At 45.0% G+C, this 1,016-nt stretch overlaps 1 protein-coding gene across 2 annotated transcripts in view; it reads left to right on the forward strand.

Moving 5' to 3' along the window:
* HTR1D (5-hydroxytryptamine receptor 1D) overlaps positions 1–1,016 on the forward strand; it is a 29,380-nt gene that overhangs the window by 12,842 nt on the left and 15,522 nt on the right. The window lies entirely within an intron of this gene.

The raw sequence follows: 1,016 nt of genomic DNA on the forward strand, positions 1-1,016 counted from the left end.
GCTGGAGGGGGGCAGAGGCCCCTTCAGGTGGGAGTGATGGAGCCTGGCACAGAACAGGTCCCCAGCAAAGAATTTGTGAGTGTGTGCAGGCTCGTGTGGGGTATTTGTGCAGTGAGGAAAGGAACTGACTCACCTTTCCTGAGCGGTGTGGCAGGGGAGGCGAGCAAGCAGGCTCCTCTCCTAGGTCTGCAGGGCCTTAGACAAGCCGCGTCTCTGAGCTGCAGTTCTCTGCCCTGGGAAATGGGAATAATGCCAGTAGAATTGACTTCAGAGGGTGGGATCAGCCTTAAAATGAGTTGATAAAGGAGAAATGTTTAAAACAGTGCCTGGCACACATAGTAAGTTCATAATAGCACCTGCTGTTGCTTTGCTACGACTGCCTGTGCATATAGCGCCCTGTACTGTGTCCCAAGCCTGCCCCTGGATGGCCGGAGTTCCCCGAGGACAGAGTCCCCAAAGTGACCCGTAGGGGGCGATCTCACCCCTGTTGAGAACCACTGGTTCTAGAGCATCGTCATCCAATAGAAATAGAAAGCAAGCCACAAAGGTTATTTCAGATTTAGAAAATTTAGAGGTAGCTATGTAAAAAAAAAAAAAAAAAGTAAATTTCACTTATATTTTATTTACTCAAGATACCCAAAATATTATCAAGTAACTGATATAAAAATTATTAGATATTATACATTCTTTTTTAAACTCTTTGAAACTCGGTGTGTTTTACACTCCAGCACATCTCTGTGGCCACATTTGAAGCCCTCAATGTCCATATGTGGCCATGGAGTGGCTATGCTAGGGTTTCTCAGCACTGGCTCTCAATCCCAACTGTATCACGTATTACCCGTGTGGCCTTGGGCTAGTCATTTCACCTCTCTGGATCTCAGTTTTATCATCTGTAAAATGGGAATACTAACTCTGCCCCCAGGCAGTGGTATTAGAAGTACATGGTGAGAGGTTTTTTTTAAATTTTTAAAAAAGATTTTATTTATTTATTCATGAGAGACACACAGAGGCAGAGA

This window comes from Canis lupus, chromosome 2 (assembly GCF_003254725.2).
Source record: "Canis lupus dingo isolate Sandy chromosome 2, ASM325472v2, whole genome shotgun sequence".
In the NCBI taxonomy this organism is placed as follows: domain Eukaryota; kingdom Metazoa; phylum Chordata; class Mammalia; order Carnivora; family Canidae; genus Canis; species Canis lupus.